General features: G+C 45.3%; 1 protein-coding gene and 1 non-coding gene across 4 annotated transcripts in view; both read right to left on the bottom strand.

The window, feature by feature from the left end:
* Nucleotides 1–25,459, bottom strand: part of RFTN1 (raftlin, lipid raft linker 1) — a 177,735-nt gene that overhangs the window by 127,272 nt on the left and 25,004 nt on the right. The gene's annotated exons all lie outside the window — the stretch shown is intronic.
* Nucleotides 6,277–6,349, bottom strand: TRNAV-AAC (transfer RNA valine (anticodon AAC)). Its single transcript has one exon. It is a non-coding gene; the product is annotated as a tRNA-Val (tRNA).

Below are 25,459 nucleotides of genomic sequence, written 5' to 3'. Positions count from 1 at the left end.
GTATCGTCATGCTGCAGAAAAGAGACGAAAAATGAACTTATTACAGAAATGTTGACCATTATCATTTGTTTAAATGCTAGAAGAAAGTACACTCAAAAGATTTACATACACTAGGTTTTGAAAGAGATTTATCATTTTGGGGAGAGTTTCTATAACTTTTAGCTATTTGACATTTGCAAACTGAAATAAGAAACTAAGAAAATTAAATGCGATGTTTTCTTCTCAGATAACTAAAGCCAAGATGTTTTTGAGAACACGAATTTTTCAAGTGATTCCTGATTCTAACACTGTATGTGGACATAGCTTTGTTCTGAATTTTGATGAGTTAGAGCAGTGATCCAGAAATTCCACAGGGATACTATATATATATGTATATACATACACATACATATATACATACACATACACACATAATGTATTTATATATACTTATGTATTTTAATATATACTTATATATATATAAAGTCAGATAATGTAGTATGTAAAATACACATTGCAGGAGTAAATTATGTAGAATTTTCTGAGCCTGCAAAACACCAAGATTGTCTCAATTTCCCTTTTCCAGTGTGATTTATTTCTATGGTGTGTTATTTTGATATTTGCACATTTACTGCAGGCTCGTGGAGTGGGTCACACATGGGGAGCTTCTATAGTAACCATATTTGGTTTCCATGTTAGGGACAAGTTCCTCCCCTCCTCTTTTCTCCTTCCCCCAAGGCCCATCAAGCTTATAAATAAACCCAAAGCCCAGAGGGAAAACTTCAGGAGGCTCAGGTGACAACTGACTGCGTCTGAGCAGGTTGAGCCCCGTCTGGTGTGAATGGCCCCCCGACTCTTCGGAGCACACCTGGGAGAGCAGAGGGACTCAGGAGATGGGACATCCAGCTCTGTGAGGATCAGGGACCTCAGCCTCCCACACCACGGGCAAGACCAAAGCTGCACACCTCAATCAGAGCTTGGGTGAGAATATTTTAGGTGAAATTTTCTCCCCAGTTTCCTCCTTTACCGAGTAAGGCAGAAATATCACACCAGAGGCCGGTTACGCAGATGATTGTAATGGGAGGTACAGGAGCAGACAATGCATGGGTCTCATTTTCCAGCCAAAATTCAGGGTGTGAGGTCCAAAGCCAGAAAGACCATTTCAGAAGCAGATGATGCCAGAGCCTCTGAGACAGGTGACCTCCACAGGGGTGATGTGGTCCCCTCCCTCCCACTCCCACCCCAGCATCTTACCCTTCATAAGGCAGCCCCTACCCCTGAACGGCCAGACTTCTGGCACAGAATGTCAGGCCAGGCAGGCCCAGCCCCACGTAAGATGGAAAAGTCTCAGAAGACACCAGTCGTTTTGGAAAGTGAGACAGGAAGGCCCCCGAGGCCGCCCAGCTGCTGTGACAACGTGGACCCAGAGGCAGGAACAAGATCAAGAAAAATGTAGACAGTCCAAGAGCAAAACCCCAGCCCGGACCCCCGGGTGGGCAAAGGTTAGGGAGAAGCCAATGACGCAAAGCTAGTTTTCCTCTGACCATCTGACGAGGAACAATCTCGGCTACGTTCAAATACAGACATTACGGTAGGCAGGGCTCAATGACAAACAGCCTCTAAGGTGGTCTACCTTGGAGGCAATATTTCCTTTAAACACTTACATGAATTATCAACAGTAATAAAGTTAAAAGACCTCCTATGTTCTCATTTTTAATTAAAAAATATATATACACGCACACACATGGACACATGTATTTATATACATCCACGTATATGTATGTATGTCTCACCAGGAAACCCAAGCTAAGCACCGGGGTTTATCTGTAAGAATCTAATACCCGACGGCCAGGCCACAGACAACAGCAGATTCTTCGAGAGAAAGAATAGAGCCCTTTCAGCCAATTACACAATTACACAATATGACCATGTTTACATTATCAAAGGGAGGCAGACCCAATTACCTAGCTACTTCAAATTAATAACCCCATTTCCCTCAATTATCTGGCAGGCAGGGACTGAATAACCTGAGTAATTACCTCAATTTACTCAGATGGTATAGGCGTGGCCAGGGAGCCCAGAAGTAATTTTTCCTTCTGAAACACCTCCACCATCGGCAGCTGTAAAATGTGCCACAGTAAATGCACACCCACTTCGTCTGGAAGCAGTGTGAGCAAATTCGTTCTGTTAGCCAGCAGATTAAAATTTGTTATACTCTTCATAATCCGGGTTTGAAGGGTTCTGGGTTTTTTTGTTTGTTTGTTTTTCTGATAAAAATGCATAGGACCAGAGAATTTGAGAGCTAAAAAGTCCCACCAGAACCTAGGGCTAAAAGCCAGCTGCAGGCAGCAGTCCGAACAGAAACCCAGAGTACTGACCCGCAGCAGTTTAGGGAAGGAGTTCAAAGCCCAAATGCTTGGGTTCAAACCCTGCTCCACCACTTATCAGCTGCAAGGTGACCCTGGTAAGCACGTACCTCTCTAAGCCCGAGAGTTTTCACCTGAACAGGGTGGTAATGATGGTACCCATCTCAGAGAGGTGGTCCCAGGACTTAAGTGAGAGGAGGCTGGTAACGCACTGCTAGGCACATACTATCTTTTTTAAGCACTTACTATTATTATCACAACATCACCACCTTTTTTGGGCTCAGAGAGAGGTGTCCACCCCCCTTTCCCCAGGCCCCGTGAATATTACTTGACACGGCAAAATATGTGATTTAAGTTAAGGATCCTGAGAAGAGGGGGTTATTTACCCCGGATGGTCCAGGTGGCCCTAAATTCCATCACCATGCGACCTTAGGAGAGGAGGCAGAGGGCGTTCTGAGAGAGACTCACAGAAAAGGACACACAGGGCAGACGGCAACGTGAGGACAGAGCCCAGGGAGGTGATGCTACCAGCCCCTAGAGAGTGGTGACAAACACGTGCTCCCCGGAGAGGTTTCAAGGGCCCTGCCAGCACTCTGATGTCAGACTTCCGGCCTCCGGGGCTATGAGAGAATACGCTTTGGTCGCTTTAAGCTGCTGCAGGCTGGTTTCTTGTACAACCTTGGGTAACTAACGCACCCCCTTAAGAGATACAGCTCTCGCTTGCCCCAGTTTAAAAACTGTGCCTTGAGGATGTCAGTGATAATGATAAGGTCAAAGGTGAGGGTTCCCGGAAGTGGGAAATGCCAAGGGCTGGGGTTAGGGGTTGAACATGACAGAAGCAGAGAGCAGGAAAACACAGCGACTACGCTTAAGCGGGTTTGGTTGGAGGAGACGCCCAGGGAGGGAAACACACACGCAGACGGCTGGAGGCTCGCCCTGTAACAGGTCTCATGCCTTGGAAATTCTGACGAATCAAACAGTAATATGAGTGTTGAGAAATTTTTTTTCATATTGATAAACATTTTTATTCTAATATTATAGTAATAAGTCAAGCACAATTCTCTTTGAAAAGTCAACTCTGTTCCAACAACACTTGTTAAATATCTTTCATCAAACGTAAGCATATTCCTTTCAATCCCCTATAGCAGTCAGAGCCATGGAGCAGAGGGAAGTTTTTATTTAAGCCTACTACATGTTGTTATTGCTAAAAAAATCTGAATTAGCTGTCAAGGTCTCAGAAGTCACAGAAATCTAAAACGCCAGGGTGTCGTGGGTTCTTAAATAACATCTTTATCCATTAAGCAGGGAACTTTTTTTATTGGAGTCTGCACGGCTTCTAGAATGTGTGGGTTGATCTCTCTCACAAGTTTGGGGAAATTCTTGGCCATTATCTCTTCAAATCCTGCTTCCGTCCCACCCTGTCCCCTCTCTTCTCCTGCTGAGACTCCAATTATCCACATCTTAGATCTTCCACTATGTCCCTTTGTCTCAAATTCTTTTCTGTATGTTCCGTTCTTAACTGTCTGCACTTAAGTCTGAATCATTTCCATGAACCTTCCTCCAGCTCACTCTCCTGCCCTCTGCTCTGTATGATCTTCTGTTCAACTGTATCCCATGTGTTCTCTTTTTTTTTTTACATTTTTTTTATTGAGTTATAGTCATTTTACAATGTTGTGTCAAATTCCAGGGCAGAGCACAATTTTTCAGTTATACATGAACATACATACATTCATTGTCACATTTTTTTCTCTTGTGAGCTACCATAAGATCTTGTATATATTTCCCTGTGCTATACAGTATAATCTTGTTTATCTATTCTACATTTTAAAATCCCAGTCTGTCCCTTCCCACCCCCCACCCCCTTGGCACCACAAGTTTGTATTCTATGTCTATGAGTCTGTTTCTGTTTTGTATTTATGTTTTTTTTTTTCTAGATTCCACATATGAGCAATCTCATATGGTATTTTTCTTTCTCTTTCTGGCTTACTTCACTTAGAATGACATTCTCCAGGATCACCCTTGTTGCTGGCAAATGGCGTTATGTTGTCAGTTTTTATGGCTGAATAGTATCATGAGTTCTTAATTTCAGATATTTTCCCCCATGAATAGATTCTTTATAGATTTGATCGATACTTTGGTTCCATTGGCTTCTTTATAGATTCCAATTCTCAGATGCAATTTTCCATCTCTTCATCTATTTTCCCCATTAAAAAATTTTTTCTTGAACATATTAATCACAGTTACTAAAAAAATTTTTTTGCTAAATCTCATTAGTGAAATCTGGGCTACCTGTGAGTCTGCTTCTATTATCTGTTTTCGCTCTTGGCTTTTTTAGTAACAGTGGCATAACTAATAACTTCTGATTAATATTAGACTTTGTGTGTAAAAAAATTACAGAGACTTCTGAAGTTACATTCCTTGGGAGCTGGCTCTTCCTGCCTTCCACCAGGCAGACACAGCTGGGTGGGGTGGGGCTGACCCCCTGAACCAGTGAGGGTCTGGTCTACCCACCGTCCTCGGACTGGGCTGTCAGTGCAGGGTGTCGTGTGTCCACCACGCCCCCAACTCCCAACCTCCCAAAGCAGGTCCTGAATCCTCAGTTTTATCTTCTCAGCACCAAGACCGCTGAACATTCCCCGCTGTTTTCCAAAGGCTTTCTGATTAGCTCTTGAACCACCCACCCCACAAAGCTGCAGAATTTAGCGACTGCCTGGAAGGGAACAAACTGTGTGCTGAGACTCCTCACCACCCCCGGGTTTTGTCTCTGCAGTGCAGTCCCATGAGACCACCAAAAGGTCCACTGGCTTCTCTTCCCACAGCAGCAATGCTCCATTTGGGCAAAGCCTGGATTTTTAGTCTCTTGCGAACACCCATTCCAGAAATGCCTCCCAGGGATACGGCAGCTGCAGACCAGCAGGTGAATTCCCGTAGTTCTGCCCTTCTTGACATCTCAGCATCCTCCCACCCCCCACCCCCCGACTAAGTCCTCTGTGCTTCAGCACCTCTCAGATGCCTGTCAACAGAATGATCTTTTAAAATATATTTTAACAGTTACCAGGGGTGGAAGGAAGTGGGAAGGGATAAATTGGGAGTTCAAGATTTGCAGACACTATGATATATAAAACAGATTAAAAGCACGTTTATACTGTATAGCACAGGGAACTATATTCAATATCTTGTAGTAACTTATGGTGGAAAAGGAATATGAAAATGAATACATGTATATTCTTGTATGAGTGAAGCATTATGCTGTACACCAGAAACTGACAAAACATCGTAAACTGACTATACTTCAGTAAAGAGATACATATACAAAAAAAATAAAATATATTTTACATGGCTTTTCTCATTATTCCTCTTGGGGTCATCAGTTTGCCTCAAACTACTAAATCTTACCCAGAAGCAGAAATTCCTCTTTATATTTTTTCAAAAAGCTTTCATTACAACATTTAATCTTCCTCTTTTAAACCTACAAGAAAAAAATCGGGCAATATTCATTACTCTGATCTTTGAAACCAGAGGTTGGCAAACTATAGTCCACAGGCCAAGTCCAGCCCACTGCTGAGTTTGGGACATTTTTATTGGAACAGTGCCACACCCATTCATTTACATATTGTGAGTGTCTGCTTTTGCAAGACAAGGGCAGAGTTCGATGGCTATGAAAGAGACCAGATTGCCCCCAAAATCCAAAATAGTTAATATTGTTCCTTCTACGCCAACCCGTTTTATACGGATTCAGGAAACTGAGCCTCAGACTGTTCAGTGACTTACAATTTTAGAGATAAGAGAGCATCTAAGGTCCCCTGGTTTTTCAGTCCCAATGTCTTCCCATTCTTCTAATTGACCTCCTATCACCATGATTTATTGTAATCATTTTTTTGGGGGGGAGGGAGAGATAATTAGGTTTATTTATTTATATATTTATTCTTAATGGAGGTACTGGGAATTGAACCCAGGACCTCGTGCATGTTAAGCACGCGCTCTACCCCTGAGCTATACCCTCCCCTATTGTAATCATTTTTTAAGATGAACGCAGCGAAGAGAGAGGGGCGATTTTAAACCAGACAGCCCCACTCTGAGAAAAGAAGGTGTCCCAGCAAACACAATGAAGGGCCTTTCTATCTCTGGAAGATTCGGGGGATTTCAGTAGTCACCTTGGAAATCTGCTGAAACAAATAAGAGAAGGGAAGTAGCCAAGGATGCCACTGTGAGGTAAGAAAGTCTTAATATTTCACAGGGCTCTTTTTATTGTTGTCGTTCAGAAAAGAAACTTGTAAGGCAGAACAATGAAAAGAATCCTGTAGAGTGTGTTCAATTTTTATGCATTTGATTGCTGGGAGCTTTCATAAAGGCAGTCCCTGAGCTGGAGGGGGAAATGTCCCCAACAGAGGATGGCAACTCAGAAGGGGACGGACACACACACACATACACACACAAATATGTGACTAAACAAAACAGAAAAAAACTCTGATACAGTTTCAAACTTAACAGTGACTTAAGAGGAAGGCCATCTTCCTTTCTCCCTTCTCTGCTTCAAACAAGTATGATGGTAATTTGCTTCTTTTTCATAAAATTGTACAATCTAATGAGTGGTGCAATTTAGCACCCCATGTCAATTACAGACACTCAAAATTTCATAATCATGAGATCACCAAAATTATCACACACACACACACACACCCCTGTGAGGTCAGCTAGTTGTTTTTCTGTTGTTGTTGAAGTATAGTCAGTTTACAATGTTGTGTTAATTTCTAGTGTACAGCACAGTGATTCAGTTATACATATTTTTTTTTTCATCACAGGCTATTACAAGGTACTGAATACAGTTCCCTGTGCTACACAGTATGACTTTGTTGTTTATCTGTTTCACACATAGTAGTTAGTATCTGCAAATCTCAAACCTCGAATTTACCCTTCCACCCTCCCCTTTACCCCTTGGTAACCACAAGTTTGTTTTCTATGTCTGTGAGTCTGTCTCTGGTTTGTAACTAAGTTCATTTGTCTCATTTTTTTAGATTCCACATATAAGTGATATCATATGATACTTGTCTTGCTCTGTCTGACTTACATCACTTAGTATGATCATCTCCAGGTCCACCCATGTTGCTGCAAATGGCATTATTTCGTTCTTTTTTATGGCTGAATAGTATTCCATTGTATAAATATACCACAACTTCTTTATCCAGATATCTGTCAATGGACACTAAGGTTGCTTCCATGTCTGGGCCATGGTAAACAGTACTCAGAGCAGCTAGTCTTTTTTATTGCACTATTATCTTATGCAGAAGGCTAAGCTGAGCATGTCTGCATCCAGCCAACTATGGGGCCACATTTTCCCAGGAAAAACGCATTTCTGGCTGAAGAGTGCAAAGTAAGATGCAAGAGAGGAAAAAGACTAATGTATAAAAGTAATGGAATCGTGTCCTTATAAAGAAACATAAACTCCTCTAAGAGGTGAGGAATGAGGAAGAAAGGGCCCTCAGACCACCCAAAGTTGGTTCTCCCAGTGCTTGGATTTTTCCATAGACAGAAAGGCAACAGCAGAACGTAGCTCCCATTTCCATTGGTGAGCCATTGAAATGCCCACCAGTCCGTGTCACTCATGCTCTGAATTCTTCCATGGCTTCCCAGTGCCCAGTTCCAGAGTCCCAGCCCCTGAGCACAGCCTACACAGGAACCCTCAATCCTGTATCTCTCCTCAAACTCACTTTCCATCCTCCCTGTCCTGTCTGTCCTGCTCCTGAAAGGAAGACCCCTTCAAGATACATCATCTGGCCATCCCAACAGGCAAAGGAATAAAGCTCTGATCGAGAACCTCATTCCTACTCCAGAATTTGTCATGAAAAAAGTCACAGTATTTTACTCTATTTTAAAGATGCAGATAAACAAGGACCTACTGGATAACACAGAGAACTATATTCAGTATCTTGTAATGGCCTATAGTGAAAAAGAATATGGAAAGGAATATTGTATATATATACAAATGAATCACTATGCTATCCACCAGGAATTAACACAACATTGTAAACTGACTATCCTTCAATTAAGAAAAAGATGTAATAGCTATAAAAATCTCTATAGTCATTTACTTATGACAGCAAAGATACTGCAAAAATTACTGAATTACACAAAAGAATACAGGCACCCAAATGTTCACAGCAGCACTATATACAATAGCCAAGACATGGAAACAGCCTAAATGTCCATCCACAGATGACTGGATAAAGAAGTTGTGATATATTTATACAATGGAATACTACTCAGCCATAAAAAATAATAAAATAATGCCATTTGCAGCAACATGGATGGACCTGGAGATCGTCATTCTAAGTGAAGTAAGCCAGAAAGAGTAAGAAAAATACCATATATTATCACTCATATGTGGAATTAAAAAAAAAGACAAACAAACTTATTTACAAAACAGAAACAGCCTCACAGACATAGAAAACAAACTACAGTTACCAGGAGGGGAAGAGGGTGGGAAGGGATAAACTGCGATTTTCAGATACTAACTACTAAGTATAAAATAGTAAACAACAAGTTTATATTGTACAGCACAAGAAACTATATTCAATATCTTATAGTACCTTATGGTTAAAAAGAATATGAAAACGTTTTATTCCTTTGGATAATTATGTAAGTTTAAAAAGCTAAAGCTCTAACCTATTCTTAGAATCAATGATCAGTACACATATGTAAACTAAAAAAATGTGCAGTATACCGTATATATGTATTTATATGCAACATAACGTGTATGTGCAATCGAACTGTAATAATTCTACCTAATAAAACTGAGAAAGGAAAAAATATATCTTAAAAACGGAATATGAAAGCAAATATATATATGTTTCTAGATGACTAAAGCATTGTGCCATACACCAGAAGTTGACACAATACTGTAAACTGGCTATACTTCAATAAAAATATATTTTAAAAATTTACTGAATTGCAAAGCTTGAAGAGACCTCAGACAGCATCTACTCTCAATTTCCAATCAGTGGTTCAGGAAGCCCATGAAAGGACCCAGTGGACTCCTCCTCTCTGCCCACTGATAACCACTACCAAGAAGAAGGCAGTAGGCAGTTTCCAGGGGACCAGCCTCCCCTCCTTTCCTTCTGAGCCTGACCTCAAGCCCATTCTTAGCTTTCAAATGAAACACCCACCAACCACAGAAAGCAACCTTCTCTCCAGGGAGGGGGCTGAGAGCTGTTCACAGCAAACAGGGTGGGGAGTGGACCCTCGGTCTTCACCGTGCCTCGTGAGGGGTTCTGCCCTGGGGAAGGAGGCTGGGAAAGACAGGTGCATTCTCACTGACCCCAGTGAATCCTCAGCGCACCTTTCCCAGTCATGATCGTTGTCTTTTCTCTAGAAACAGAGCCCAGCAGACTCAGAGCATTCAGGAAGCACTTGCTCAGAACACACGCACACCAGCTGGGAGACTCCAGCCCCTGAGCGGTAACTGGCTGACTTGTATTTCGATGTCCCCCTTGGCGATGCCTCAGCACACTTTTCCTCTCTGGAAATTCTGTCAGCTTAATTTATGCGGCTCGTACCTCATTCCCTTTCAGGCAACACGCTTTTTATTTTTTCATTGGGAAACTTATCTTCAGGATTTTCCCAATCCTCACTGCTGTTCATTTTTGATGTCCTGGATTCTGTTGAGAGTTCTCACAGAGAAGCAGGGCTCCTTTAAGATGCTGTCTGTCTACACCCTGTGGCCACTGACTGTACCCCTACCCCAGGATCCAGACTCAGAGCCAGCAGCACTGACAGAAGGAGGGGACACACTGTCCCCTCTCCCTGCCCCCATCGCGGTGTTTTCTCTTCCAAGCCACGGAAACCTTTTCAGATGTTTTCAGTGTCTTTACTATGCTTGGATCAGATGCTGAATGGCTAAGTCAGCCCCAGCAGAGTGGAGATGGGGTGGTGATGGGGTCTGGAGCCTGCTCCTCTGTCTTCCTTTCTGTTACCTCCCATCTACGTCTCTACTCACGTGGATTGGCTTAGCACTTGCCCAAGGGAAATTTCTTTTCCACTTCGATGCCATTAGTTGTGCATACAACCCAGCTGTTGGAGTTTAAACAAAACAAAACTTGACTCAGAAAAAAAGATAAGGCTAAAATAAAATCTCAGATTAAAAATGGGAAGGACACACGCTGAAGCCAACTCTGGCTGAGCCAATTTTCACCAATCAGAAAAGAAGCCAGGTCCAGCCAGAAAAAGTGCTTTGAAAAGCTTCACGTATGCTACATCAACAACATAAAAATACAGGTGGCTCCCACTTTTTCACGTCTGTTTCCAGAAATGGTACATTGAAGCAAACTCTCTTAATATGCACAATCTTTTTAAATATGTTTTTAAATAAATGTCTTTATTTAAAAATATTTTTAAATAATCCCAAAGAAATAATGTGTTCTTATAAATCAAAGCTTATAATGCCGATTTACCACCAGAAATCTTTTTAAAAAGTAAAATTGAGCCACATGTTACAGCCTATTTTGTGCAGAAGGAGGGAACAGTATGCATAGTGGTCACCGCTGTGGGCTTAGAAGTCAGACAGCCCGGCTTCAAATTCCAACTCATGACAGAAAAGCTGTGTTTCCCTCTGCAAGTTACTTGGCCTCTCTGAACCTCAGTTTCCTACTGGAAAATGTTGATAGTAACAGCCCATGCCTCGCAGGAGTAGTGTGATAATTCACAGTCAGGTCTACAGAGCACCTCGGCACAGAGTCAAGTGCTGAAGACACAGGAGGTAAGAGAGGGGAGGTGACTGGACCAGACCCACTCAGCTGGCTGATGACAGGACTGGGAGTGGCACCTGGATCCGTTCTTCCATTTTCAACGACTCCCTCATAAAAGTTCTTCAAAGAAGCACAAATGCACAGTGAATTGGTTATTCCAAGTTCCTTAAGAATTAAAAAATTGGGGAGGGGTATAGCTTAAGTGGTAGAGCATCTGCTTAGAATGCACAAGGTCCTAGGTTCAATCCCCAGTACCTCCATCAAAAAAAAAAAAAAGTAAATAAATAAACCTAATTACTGCCCCCCCCAAAAAGAATTATAAAATGTACAAAACACATGAAAAGTACAACTCAGCCATGTCACAGATTTGACCCAAAAACTACGTCTAAAAAGTAGAATTAATTTTACTCTGAAACATTTTCTTTTCTTCCTTTGAATTTGAAAGGCTTTAAGATACGGTTTAGGGGGTAGGGTGGGGCTCAGTGGTAGAGTACGTGCTTAGCATGCACGAGGTCCTAGGTTCAATACCTAGTGCCTCCATTAAAAAAAACTAATTTAACTTAAAGAATAAAATAAAATAAAATATTGGGGGGTGAAGGTATAGCTCAGTGGCAGAGTGCATGCTTAGCACTCATGAGGTCCTGGGTTCAGTCCCCAGTACCTCCATTACATAAATAAACAAACAAACAAACCTAATTAACTGCCCCTCCCCCCCCAAAAAAGATGTGGTTTAGAAGGAAACCATCCTTTTAAAAAAGTGATCCTGGGAAATTTACACAAGTGCCTTTTTTCCCCAATCATCTCATCAGCGCGCACACAACACACAGACTCCGAATTTGCCTCACACGTGATCGCCGATCGCATCTTTATAGGAGTCCTCACTGCAGGTTTGGGTGTGGGGCGGACAAGCACCTCCTGCTTTTGGTTCTTGCTCTCACTGCTTTTCTTTTCTTTTCCTTCCCCGTTCCCTAACAGCTGACACAGCATTAAGAAGCTTAAGCTGTTAAAAAAAAAAAAGCAACTGCTTAGGAGTTGAGGAGGGAAAATCACATTTTCTTTTTTCTTTTTTTAGTCTGAATGACATGAGGAGTGTTATCATTGTTTATGAAACTTGGGATTTTGCCTTTAAAAAGGCAACAGGTGTTGTGGGACAGGGAGCCACGGAGCAAGGGGACATCCTCCCCACAGAGCCCTCCACCTCACGGTGACAGAGAATTGAGACCCAGGAATTGATGAGACTCTGAAAATATGAAAGCAGCAGAAAACCTCAACGCAGGCAGGTACAAACCGGAGCCAGGAGCCCCCATCCCCTCCCCGTCTGGTGAGGAGAAGCAGTCAGAGCCTAAAAAGTTCTCAGAACAAGACCCCAAACAATGAGGCCGGAAAGAGGAGGGAGAACTCGGAACAGGAGCCCAAAGGGTTCCAGGACTTCTGACCGGGGGACGGCGGGAGGCAGGGGTGAGACACGGCTGGAATGTTCTGGAATTACCAGGACGCCGGCCCGACTAGGTGTGCAGCTCAGCAAGGCAGAGATAATGCTGTCGTGTCCAACAATAGGTGACGGTGACTTCCTATCTGAAACAGAGGCGGGCTTTGTCCCAACGCACGATGACCTTTCCAGGCCCATCATCTGCTTTCCTAATCACACAGGAGGGAACGTCTGAAGCCCAAGTACTTAACACAGTGTCACATGGTCAAAAGCTGAGGAACGTGGCCAATGTAGGGCCACAGTGAGACCAGGAGCCGCCAAGAAACCTGGCGCCATCGGCAGGACGGGCCCTGGGCGAGCTCCTTCTCCACCAATAGCCACGGCGTCCTTATCTGCACATGGTCACACTGGGTGGGGTGACCTCTGAATGTTCCTGGGAAATCACCGTTGACCATGGACGTCCTCGCCAGTAACACCCACATCACCCATGTGCAGCACACGCACAAGCACATGCACCGTAATTTCTCTGCAGTCACCCTGTCTGTCCCTTCAGCAGAGTCACCTCAACACTGCTGGCTGGAGTAAAAGACCTCAGCTCCCAAAACTGGGCAAGACCAACAAACAAACAACTGGGCCAGACGCCGTGACACAGGTCACCAGGCTTGCTGCAGGCACGAGATTTCCCCAAATTGATCACCTTCTCACACACATATTGAGAAGCCCAGTAAGACTCACGTTCCTAATTGTCAAAGGACTGAACAAGATAGAGCCCCCGAAGGCACTCTGTATTCCCGCAAGCGCTCTACTGACAGAAAGCATCACTAGTGTCTCCCGTCCAGAGGCTCCCGCCCCCAAGGGGAGCTCCTCCTCAGGGTCTCCCCACTTTTCTCCATCCTGCCCTGTCCTCAGGCGGCATCAAGCCCTACGCCTCCGGGCTGCCCTCAACCTTGCGAACACTGACCTCCCCCGGCCGACCCAAGTCTCTGGTCACACAATGGGGAGAACTGCGGTCTGCCGTCAACCCAGAGGTGGATGGGACCCTGGACAGGGATCAATTAGGAAAAAATAACCTCACTTTCAGATAAGGAAAGGAAAGGCCAAGAAATCATTTACATCACTTCCATCTTGGGTAGTAACTTCCGTCCAGGTTCTCCTGGACACTGCCCCTAATTGGCTCTTTGGTGTGATCAAACTGGCTGTTTTCTGAGCCTGATCTACCCAAGGCCTTACCTGATGACTTTACTCAATTCTAAGAGCCTCGGGAAATATATCACCATTTTACACATAAGGAGTGGAGACCCTGAGGGGCTAAGGAACTGTGTTGAGGTCACAGAGCCAGAGAGGGCGATCTCCCAGCAGGTCTGCAGCCTCATGCCCAGATCTGTGTCTCCCCAAAGCCTACGCTTTTAATCACTCCACCAGCGCTATTCCCTGACGTGCAGGGTGATGGACTGATACATACAGCCTCTGGTTAATTAGCTAATGCTGCTACTGGCCTCCCTTTCTCCAAGATAAACAAGGCTGATCCTGGGGCCATGAGAAGCCAGCCAGCCCTGCAGTGATGGGTGATGCTGGGAACTGTGGACTGGACATCTATGGGCGTCTGGTGGCCACTTTAAAGCACTCAAGGAGAGATGAGGGAAAAAAAAAAAAAGGCTTCCATCCAATGCAGTTTTTAAACCACTGATTCACCACGCAATGCAGTGTTATCAAAAGACCTCAGCCACCACTGTGCTTGCAAAATTCTATATATTGCTAAAAAAAAAACCCCAAAAGTGAAAAACCAACCAACCATTTTATTGGTCTAACATTCCCTGCGGAGCCAGGTGGGAGACATCCTGACAAGGTGGAGGCCATGCCTGCAGGAAGAGGAATAGAAATGGAATCAATTCTATTTCTTCCTCTCCCAAAACATACAGTTCTGAAGATCAAGGAGGTAGACAGAGGAATGACCCCTCTCCTCTGAAACCTAATATAGAATTTTTGCTTCCTGGTCTCACCACTTTGGATCTGCTGGTTTGGAGGGATTGATTCCCAAGGGAGGAAAGTGTCCGCCAGATAATGCAGCAATGGCTTCACCGAGCAGGAAGGTGAGACTGCCCCTTGGCCACTCTGGACTATGAACGCCACAGAAATCAGAGGCTGGGATGGTGGTTACTGTACTGACTAGGTGAGTGGTCCCCATTTCCAAAGGGAAACTGGATGTTGCCATAAAATGACATCGCCAGGGAAGTCTCTGGAGATTCTCTTGGTACTTTCACATCCCAGAGGAAATAATGGAAAAATTAAAGTAATTGGGGGAAATCGGGGGCTGGGGAGGGGAGAGCCGCTAAGGATTTAGTGCCCTAGATCATCCCACCAGGCAGTGAACCCCAGCCAGGTGAGGAGTCAGCCGAGGGCCAAAGCCAAGTCCCAACAGTCATGGTATCCATATCTGAGCAATGCCAACTCCCAGCTGAACAGTCTGCAGGCTGCACTAGGGAAATAGTTCCCATCACCCAGAAAAGGACACCGTGCCATTTGGGACTCTGTGTCTCCTCTTTTCGATCAAAGAGCAAGATCACTCATATGAAGAGCAGCTGCATCTTATTGGGTAGAAAAAAAAGTTGTTTCGTCATCATGTCAAGTTAAGAATGTGCAGAAGTGATACCAGGCAGGACCCTGTGGGGTCCTCCTAAGGTACAACTCTTTTGGTGTTCCCTGTTACTTATCTGCAGGAAACAGACTTCATTCAGCCTCCTTGACCTTCCCTGAGTCCCAAAGGGCAGATTCAAACAGTTGCTAATCAGGGAAGGGAGGGGATGCAGAAACAAGGGAGGAACATTCAAGAAACAACAGTGCAAGGGGGAGGGTATAGCTCAAGGGGGAGGGTATAGCTCAAGTGGTAGAGTGCCTGCTTAGCATGCATGAGGTCCTGGGTTCAATCCCCAGTATCTCCATCAAAAAACTAACTAAATAAATAAAACTAATTACCTCCCCCTGTAGAAAAAAAATTTTTTTTTAAAAGAAACAATAGTGCAGCCTTGGGGCAGGGTCCTGGTTACCAAGGCTGTTGCCCCCAGGATCGTACCCGTATCTCTCCCTCAAATAGACACCAGTTACTCTTATCTGAATCTCAGGAGGCGAAGAGAAGAAACAAGAACTGGTTAGAACCAACAGAGCCCAAGATGGCGGGGATCTGCCTTCCAGTGGACCTTGCGCCTCATTACACGCTCGCTGTGATGCTTCAGCTGCTAAACGACACACCCACCAGCACATGACAGTTGACGACTGCCATGACAACAACTGGAAAAGCCCGCACAAGGACAGAAAAGAAAGGCGATTGGCTCCAGCACCTCGGAAGGAGGACACGATGGCAGAAGCCACCCATAAACATCCCCATGGCCGGAGCCGCAGCTGGAGCTGTCTCCAGTGGCCGTGCTGGCTGATGGCTCCCCGCTCCAGCACTTTCTTTCCTTTCCCTCTTCTGAGCAACAAAGCAGCTGTTCACTTTGCCCCTCTGCCTCTGCTGCACGAATTCTTTCACAGCTGGTGGCAAGGACCCACACTTCCGTGGGCTTCCAAATGTAGGGGGTCCCTCTACCCGCTAATGGTTCCAACCTGGCATCTCTTACTGCTCCCCGAGGCAGCCCCGTGGCGCTCAGTGCTAGATGCCCAGGACAGAGCAGTTAATGAGGAAGAATCAGCCGCTATCCTCAAGGTGCTCATAACCCAGCAAGGGAGAAGACCCTGAGCAAACAAGGCGCTATGATCACTGCCATGAAGACGAACAGGCTCCTCTGAGGGCATGCCACAGAGGTCTGGGAATGATGGCAATGCGCGCAGTCTGGGACTTCTGGCTCCTGGCACAGATCCAGAGAAGGATCAGCTCAAACTGTGTTCCCTGTCTGGAGTCAACACACCTTGAAGGAGGTCTGCGGTGCACATTCAAGAGTTTAAAAATTATCCTGGAATTGTCACATCCGTCATTCCCTCCTTCACTCACTCCTTTAGTAAGAGCCCTCAGCACTGAGGCTCCGAGGATTAGCAGCGCACAAAACAAAGCCATGCTCTTGGGGCGCCCACATTATGGTTGGGGGACCCCAGAAATAACAACAAACAAGGGTATGATGTCAGATGATGACAAGTTCCTCAAAGGAAAGAAATAGGTGATGGAGGCTGCAAGTGAATGGGGCCAGGGGAGGGGCTGTTCTAGGCAGGATGGTGAGAGAAGACCCCTCCGAAAAGGCAGCATTTAGCGGAGACTTGGAAGAGGGGAAGGAAGGAGCCCAAAGAAGACGTGGGAGCCAGCCCTCCAGGCAGGGGCTCCACCATGCCAACCGCGGTCCACGGGCAACACCTCTGTGGGTGGATGTGGTCCATCCCGGGGGAAGCCGGCCTCTCCTCTCCAGCGAGCCCACGTGTCAGACCTTGTTCTGTGGCTGAGTTCACGTCCCCACTCCAGCATGTGGTTATTTTTCCTTCCTTTCAATTTACATTTCGCAAGCTGGAGAGAAATGAATTACATCCCCCTGGGTTTCTCTGTTCCGTACAATTAAGAAAAGCTATTTCTTAGTCACCAGGCAGATGACGACACAAGATTTCCCATTTTCTCTCTGCAGTGAGGCTGTCATCACTCAATATTAATTGATCCTCCTTTTCATCCATAGAGCAGGGCTTGAAATAGAAAATTTTTGGTTAGAAAAATGGCAACTATCACATTATAAGGGTAAATTATTCATGGCATCCCCATTAAAACCCACTCCTATTCCCACTGCATCAGCTGCTTCAAGCCTTACAGTGTTTCTTTCACAGGGAAAAAAATGAGTCAAGGACTCTGTTCCTTCCTGATATCGGGTAAATCGCCGGCACCAATCCCGTTTCAGTTGCCAGAGGTGCCCACCATTTCATCACAAGCAGGAGAACAGAGAAAGGGTGGGACAGATCTTGGGTTCCCTGCAGGAGAGCGTGCCAATCGAATGCAATTTTATCTTCCTGCTGGAGAGCAGATCAAGTGAAAAGAGCAAGAAGACACAAAAAACTCTCAACAATTGAAGAGAGCTAAGTCTCATTTATATGTATATATTTTTTTCTTTCCCTAAACAAAAATTTGATGCTTATTTTTACAGTAGTGATGAAGGAAGAAAAAGAGGAAGGGGGAAAAAAAGGAGGAAAAAAAAATCTAGTTGTATCTACAAATTAACAGCTCATAGTGAATTGGAGATCTTTGGGAAGAGCTGAACCTCATTACTATTGACGAGCAGTCATGGTCACTGGGGTGACCAGATGCTGGCATCAGGGAAGGCCGATTCTCCAGCTTAACGGAGGGCTTTGGAGGCCCATGGCTTCCAGCTCCTCCTCAGGCACTGACTTGTCTCAGTGCGAGGGCCCTGTGGAAGGGTAACCACAGGGCATTTGCATTTCACCCCTAGGCTTCAATGTCACAAATCTTGACTTTCACAGATGGGAGCCAGGCTTAGCGATTCATATCTAGGCTGATGAATAACTGGGTGAAGCAGAAGGCTTTTCTTAAACATATAATTCAGTCTTGAGAAGAGATGCACTCTGCTCAATAAGACCTACAGCACAAAATTAGAGATGCTATGGGCATGTCTCAGGGCATCAAAGAGAGGATGGAAAAATGAACAGTGCTCATTTGCTTCCAGACAAGCAGATAACTTACTGTAGCAACCATTCCTGTTGAAGGCCTCTCTTCAAGGAAACCCGTCCCCCAGGTGCTGTGTTATTTAGCTGCCCCATTCCCTGGAAAACTGCTCTCAGCCCAATGGTCTGGGAATTTAAAAGGCTTGAGAGAGTGACAAAAGCTACTACTACGGCCCCTTCTTTCTACTCACTGTGGCAAAAACTGTGGGTTGTGTCAATTAAAACACATGCACCCTCTTCAAGCTAGTCTTCTTCAAAAATAGAGGCTAGAAGCCAAAATACTACATCTTCCATTTGCAGATGAGGAAACTGACTGAACAGAGAGGTTAAGTGACTTTCCCAAAGTCACACAGCCAATCAATGGCAGAACCAGCATCTGAGCCTGGCTCAAGAGTCTGTCCTCTCCCCCACTCACAACACTGCCCCTCCCAGAGGAGTAAGAATTTAACATAAACTGCCGGTATCAGTTATTTAATGACATCTAGTAAATTATCCCTAAACATGGTGGCTTAAAACAAACATTTATTACCTCACTTTAAAAAAATCAAAATTTAAACCTACCGGTTAGAATTTTGTAGTGTATTTTTAAATGCTTTTTCTCTTTTATGGTTTACAGACTTTTAAAAAAAACCAACTAGGCTTTTCCATTATATCAAAGTATCTCATTACATGTATAATTCAATTGTGACCTGAATTGTATCTTATGGGAATGTTCAAGTTCTGTGCATATTTTATAATTATTCAACCTGGTGATTTCTTTAAAAAAAAAAGTCAGAAATCCAAATGCAGCTTAGATGGGTGCCTCTGGCTCAAGGCCTCTCATGGAAGGGATCCCATCAGGAAGGGATCTCCAGGTCCACTGGGGGAGGACCTACATCCAAGTTCACGTATGCAGGTGTTGGCAGGGCTCAACGTCTTAGGGACTGCTTGGCAAGGTCCAGTTCCTCACTGGCTGTTAGCAGGAGGCCTCTGGTGGTTCCCTGCCACATGGGTCTCTCCAGTGGACAGCTTACAGCAGAGCAGCTGGCTTTTCTCAGAGCAAGTGAGCAAAGTAATGAGAATCCAAGATGGAAGCCACCGTCTTCTTGTAACCCAATCCTGTAAGTGACATCCATCACTTTCATGGCATCCTACTCACTAGAAGCAACTTACTAGGTGCTTCCACACCCAAGGGAAGGGGTTTCCCCAAGGGCAAGAACCCCAGGAGGTAGGGAGTGCTGGGGGCCACCCTGGAGGGGACCTACCATGCTGCTCAACATCACACGACAAATAAGCAGAAAAGTTGAGTTTAAAGTTGCTTTTACCTCCATTAACTTGGCTCCCAACTCTAAGCTCTGTCCAGGACTGCAAGATTCTGCCCAGTTCAGAGACCAAAACCTTGGCTGGTTCACTTCTCTGGGGCACTGGCCCCTATCACCTGCGTTAAGCAGCTCTGACGTCTCACTTACAGCAAAGAAACTAAAGGATATTAGGAGAAAAGTTTTCTTGGCTTTTAGTTATCTGGGTCCAATCCATTTACACAAAGTCTATGGTAACAGACCACCGGGTAGAAAGAAGAATAGGTTTTTGTTTTAACTTACAGTCTCCAGATTGGCAAAAACAGTGCTTTGACAAGGGGCAGCTGGGCCACCAGTTTGGAGGATAAAGCAAGGTGACCCAGAGGATGCTCCGTGCCCGTCTCCCCGCTCCTGGTCGTGTTTCTGCATCACCTCAGTCAGCCCAGGTTGTTGGCAGAGCAGCAGTCACCTTCCTTTCACCAGGTCCATCTCACTTGAGCAGAACATACCATTTCTGATTAAGAAAGCCACGGTGGACTGAGAGTCTGGGGACACGTGCCCAAGGTGTCCTGGATGGATCGATTAAGTCCCCCGGGCTCAGCCCGTGGACATCAGATGCCCAGACGAGTCCCTCAGCCCCGAGAAGCTGGTCTGATTGAGGCACTAGCCCAGGGGTTTTCCAAGCTGCAGGTTGGTGGGCCCAGGGATCAGCCTTGCTGGAGGATTTCCAGGGCCCTCCTGCCCCAACCAAACAGTAGACAAATCACCAGCCACGCACAGGCCACCAGGTCAAAGATAAATCACACTAAGTTGAAGGAGATGCTTTTCCAAGATAACACACCATCTGTTAAGGCTATGGTCACCCTGGACTGGTTTCCAGATACTGGAAAACAGACACTGGGCTCAGACATTACTAATGGAGAAATGGATGGGGGTGATTCAGACAGTGGTTCCTACGTTGAGAGACCTCGCCACCTCGTTCACCTCTGGAGGCCCAGCCTGGAGCCTGAGAAAGAACAGGTAATCAATACACAGCCAATGAACCAATTGTGTCAGATGAGACTGCCTTCTCCACTAAGGAAAGTCTACCCCACTAGTGCGCCAGCTCCCTTGGGAACACATTACCAATCCTGCATCAAAGGCAACATACCTTCCATATGGCGCCATGCTGTGTCCATGCTTACCAAGCAACTCTGAATTCCCACCTGGGATACCCAACTGGCAAAATCCTCTTCCTCTTTTCAGAGGGCCCAGTAAGGCCGTCAAATGAACGCACCCTCCTCATAATGAATCCTATACATGCACCTGAAAAGCATGCTCGTGCAACGAGATGGAAAAAACTCTCAGCTGCTGATGACTCCAGTGAGGACCAACTGCTTACCTAACTTCTATTTTTCAGGAGGTGGGACCTGTAAACAAAGAACAGCTTAACGCATGTCTGAAACACGAGACTGAGGAAATGACTTTCTAAACTCAATGGCAGTGACAAGCCACTTGAAGGCGGAATCACCTACCTTCTCACACTACTTGAAAATATTTCATAGAGAAAATGCGACAGGCCCCCTTTCTTCCAAAGTATCAGGAAAATCTGGTCAAAACATTGGAGAAAGCCACTTGATAAAAATTCTTTGGAGCGCAATCGCTAATAACAATCATTAGTAGGGTGCCTCGAACATTAACTGGTTTTCTGTTCTGTTTTTACCCAAATTAGATAAAAATTATTACCACCACCACAGTGCTGCTTTTTATGAATCCCTACAGAAAAATAATTTGGCTTTGCTTTGACAGATAACAGTCATCACCAAGGAATTTCATTTCACTGAAGGCAGCCTTAAGTTGCTGAAAATTTACTGCTTAAACACACACATACACACACCCCGAGTCCATTTTCACACAAGACTGAGTTGTTTCTTGGTCTGGATTTGGAGTAGCTGGGAAAAGAGCAGAAAGAGTTTTTACATCAAGGAAGGAATGCAAAGAATGCCCTCCTTTCTAATCTAATCTTATTACCTCCATTAGTGAACATTTAACAATAACATTAATACGAAGAGCAGTCTTGGTTGCGCTCTCAAAAGCAAAAACGATACAGAAGATGTATTTCGTAGCTTTGCTCAGAAAAGCTTAAAGCCATGTCACACGTATTATCTCATTTATCTTTCAAAATCCCCACAGATTCTGTAAAAGTGTATTTATCTGCAGTCAGACAGGGTTTATGAGAACCCACGTCCCTACCGCTCTTTGTACCTTCTGCTTAAAGACAGGGTCTGTTTGGGGTCCACCCCCAACCCAAACCTCAACTCATAACTCATGCAACTGACTTCCTTTTTTGAGTCTTAAACACAAAACAAGCGGAAAAAAAAAATGCAACCCACTCTTAGCAGTTAAAGAAACAAAAACCGAAAATGAAACATGAGTAGGAAATTAAATAAATTCACAGTGCTCGACCAGGGTTGCCCCAACTGAAATTAAATAAATATACACATACACACACCCCCTACCTGTGAAAACTCTGCTACACAATTTATTAATGAACAGCGAGAGGAAACAGAAGCCAAACATGGGGCAGAAGAGACTGTTCAATCTAATTGTCTGGAAATTACACTGGAAGGAACAGATGGTTTCACAGAAGTCAGTGCAACCTAGAGGAGCAAGGAGCGATTTTCTAGGAAAGAAAACTGCTTCCCCACCCCTCTGCAAATCCTATTTTCAGCAAAGGAAGAGTCTATATTCAGCACGGGCTGAACTCTGAGCCTGGCACGCTGACAGGATGGAGACCACGTGGCGGCCACCCCCACGTGCCCAGGTTCAGACCTGGCCTCCAGATCTGAGCTAGAGATCAAACAGCCTGACTTTAAAATCAGCAACAAATACAATGCAACACTCTACTCCAGTGGGTTACTCACCAGCATTCGTGATCTTGGCAAATAAGAAAAGGGGTGATTCTTGGCAGGTTACAGGCACAATGATCTTAATGTGGTTTCCGAACTCCAATGTAGGAACCAGTTTTTATATCATAACCCCCATACACTCTAGGTCCCCAAGAGTAGAAAGACCAACATTCAGACATGACACATCAGAGCCTATCAAGCCTCAAAGCTGTACCTGAGAGATGTGTGGTACCAGCAGCATCGCTTAAACCAAAGATTTGAAGATGGCAAGTCTGAGTTCTGATTCTAACCCTATCACATATTTGCTGTGTGACCGTGGGCAGGTTGGGTGACCTCTCTGAGCCTCATGTCCACATCTGGAAAATCAGGATCCCCTGAAGATTAATTTACCCTAAGCACGATGCATGGCTCATTAGCAGTCATCACCATTGTTACCACTACTGATAATAATCATAATAATGTCGTCATCATCATCCAAGTCTGCTGCTCTCCTTATACCTTGTCACCTGCAAGGGTCCTCAGCAAGCCAAGAGGACACAGAAGCAGACGGCCCTTCTGCCACGAGGCTAGGGCTGCAGCAGGAGGACCCTCCCTCAGGGATGAGCTGAGTGTTGAGGATGGGAACAGTCACCCCCCACCGCAGCCAGGGGCCCTCCTGCCTTACGCGGTCCCATCAAGGGCTGCCCTGGGCCCACCTCTCCATCTGCCTCCCCTCCTTCCTGGCGTCTGACATTTTGCTTCCAGGCTTGTTTGTTTGTTTTCCCTGAGAAAAATATGCCATCAACATCAGTGACTTGATGTTCAATTCCGCTGAAAAGCGGCCCACGTTACAGATGAATTTGTTACTTCTAAACTGCAGGTATCATCTTTAGAGAGAGGTAATAAATACCTCGTTATGGATGGCAAAACAAACACTTCAGGGCACTCCAGGCTCCACTAAAGGAACCCCGTGGCGAAACCCACTTTAAACCAAGACTCCTCCTGTAACGCAAATAACCGCCCATCCCCCAAGTCCTTCCCCTCCTTTCCAGAAGCTTCCTATGCTGGGCCTCCCTGAAAGCAGGACTCATGCCTGCGTGCAGGCACCTGCAGCCGAGCGGGTGTCACTCCTAGCCAGCCCCCTCATCCATCACAGACTCAAGTTCAGTCCATCACCACTCAGTCTAGGTTGTTGACTCCAGGTTATTTCCACCGGGCCTGGTCAGAGTGGCCAGGGCAAGGCAAAGGAGCAGAAAAGGGGCGCAGGGAACAGAGGTGGTGGAGACCTCACCGAGGCCAAGGTTTCCAGAAAGGGGCCAAGAAGGAGGCTGGATCACATGACCACCGGGGCCCAGCCACAGCCCCCAGATCTGCTTCTACTGTGGAGTGTTTCCAGCTCGCTGTGAAGAGCCGTGCAAACAAAAACAAAGGTCTATCTAGATGCTGTGGTGGGGGACTGGACCCCTAAAATGCCCAGTGTGTGGCGGCCACAGCCAGATTACTGACTGTCCCCCAGCCGGGCTACCCCTCCCCCTCCCCCCGGACAATGGGAAGGGCATTCTCTCTAGTCAAGGCCCTTCTTCCAAGACCCTGGACCACGGGCAACACACCCGTTAGGAGCACAGAAGTCTTCCTTCAACCCACATCTCACCCCTCTTCCTTCTGCTGCGCCCGGGGTCCTCCCTGCAAATTTTTTGGAGCAAAGTTTGAGAATCATTGTGTCAACTGGTAGTATTTTAGTTTTAGGAATACGGCCTGTCCTTCCAAATATATTGCAATATATTCCTCAAGGAAATAAAATATGAGTTGCTCATAAAATAGAGTCATGTATGCAAATATTTACTGAATTTCTTTTATACTTAAAAAAATCACACCACTATCATTTCTCTCTGCCATCTCCACTCAGGAAAAAAAAGAAATCTGCAGTCCCATCTGGTCTCTGAAGGTTCTCAGTGTGGTCCCCAGGCCGGCAGTGTCAGCATCACCCGGGAACTTGTTACAAACGCATCTCCAAGCCTTGCCCCGGACTCAACGCATCAGGAATTCTGAGGTCCAGGATTCTGGGTTGTAAAGAGCTTTTCAGGTGATTCTGACTCACCATCAAGCTGGAGAACCACTCTTTTAGGAAATGATGAGTTCTGAAGGCCCGCAGTCTTTCTCCAGAGGCTAACATCATTTTCGATGCTCCCTTAGAACTTGCTTACCCCCTCCCTGGACGACCAGTGAAGTCAGGCAGGCAGGCTAACAGTGCGGGGATTTAAAACAAGCCACTGGGCACCCAAGCTCTTAGCCCCAAAACACTCTCACCTGTTAGCTTTTACACCTTCATGTAAATTGTGATTCATCTTCTTAGATTAGTCTTTTTCCTGGTTTTGTAAAGAGATTAGACAGACAACTGAAAGAGACAACGAGTGTCAGCTGCTTCTGCCGTTGTGTTTTGGGATAAGGTTCCCCAGGCCGGCAGCGAAATAAAAACCGGACCCTTAACTGATTCATTGCACAATACACGTTTTGCATAATGAATGTCACCCTGGGTTATTATCACGACCACCCAAAACTGAAATCCAGACCTAAAGGCTAGCATGCCGGCAGCCAAAATCCAAGTATGAGCCTGGTCAGCAAAATGTCACAGAAAAAAATCCCAGAGGTCAGCTCTTCAAGACCTCTTAGACAGGAAAACTACTAAGATGGGAATTTAAAAAATGTGGCAATGGGAGCTGATGCTAGAAACTGTAATATGTGTCGTGGGAATGTTTTATAAGCCAGAGTTTAAGAGGAGAAACAGAGATGAGCTTGAAGGAGACGGGCAACGGGGCACGAGGTCCTTCTCAATGTTTTCACAGTGCAGCGATTCGCTTTGGGTTAAACCCAGCGCAGCGTGCAGGAGACTGAAAAACCAAAGAGCCCAGAGTGAAGGCTCCCCAGTTCAGTAAGCGGATGGAGCTTGCTACCAACAGCCAGCAGCTTGGTGGCCTAGGGCAAGTTACTTATAAAACTCCAAACTCAAGATCTCGATGCACACTTTTATTCCATGGAGGTTAACTCCCCCTGCCTCGCAAGACTGTTGCTAGTTTGTTGAAAACTGATAAATGCGAGAAATTGACTCTAGTTTCCTGTAACCCATGATGGAAAAGAATCTGGAAAAAAATATATATAT

This window comes from Camelus bactrianus, chromosome 1, assembly GCF_048773025.1.
Source record: "Camelus bactrianus isolate YW-2024 breed Bactrian camel chromosome 1, ASM4877302v1, whole genome shotgun sequence".
Lineage (NCBI taxonomy): Eukaryota > Metazoa > Chordata > Mammalia > Artiodactyla > Camelidae > Camelus > Camelus bactrianus.
This window is presented reverse-complemented; position numbering and strand designations above follow the sequence as displayed.